Consider the following 663-nt stretch of genomic DNA (forward strand, 5'->3'; position numbering starts at 1 on the left):
CAATAATATGTTTGTATACTTGGAAAACTAAGATTATATCTTTTGCTTATCAAAATAAGTCTTAAATTTAGGATTAAAACAATTGCAATTGTAAGATCAACATATATTTAGATATTTCGGATATGAATCCGGATATTTTACTAAATAACCATATATGTATCCATGTCCTATCGGTTATAGATATTAATAACTATATTTGTATCCATATTCTATCGGTTATAGATAATAATAACTATATTTGTATCAGCATATACGAATACGGATATTTTTTGGCACTTCTAAACATTATCCAACCAACCTTATAAAATAGTATCCTCCTTTATATAATAAAGCGAAATTGGTGATTGGTGAACTACCTCTAAAGACATTAAAAAGCTCTATGATTAAAAAAAATTACCATGTGTCAAATTCCCAACAAAAAAAAATGTATGTATTCTTTCATTCTATTTAGAAAATGACAATTAATTTTAAGAGAAATTGGTAAACTACTCCTATATACACTGAAAGCGCTATGTGGGTCAAATCCCCAATAAAAAACATATCATGTATCCCTACATTTTATTAGAACATGACTTGATAATGACACGTGCACAACTAATTCTATTTTCCTATAAATTCTCATCAAATTAAAAATATTCATATTCATAATTAGGTCTATCCTTA

Source organism: Asparagus officinalis, chromosome 5 (genome assembly GCF_001876935.1).
Source record: "Asparagus officinalis chromosome 5, Aspof.V1, whole genome shotgun sequence".
In the NCBI taxonomy this organism is placed as follows: domain Eukaryota; kingdom Viridiplantae; phylum Streptophyta; class Magnoliopsida; order Asparagales; family Asparagaceae; genus Asparagus; species Asparagus officinalis.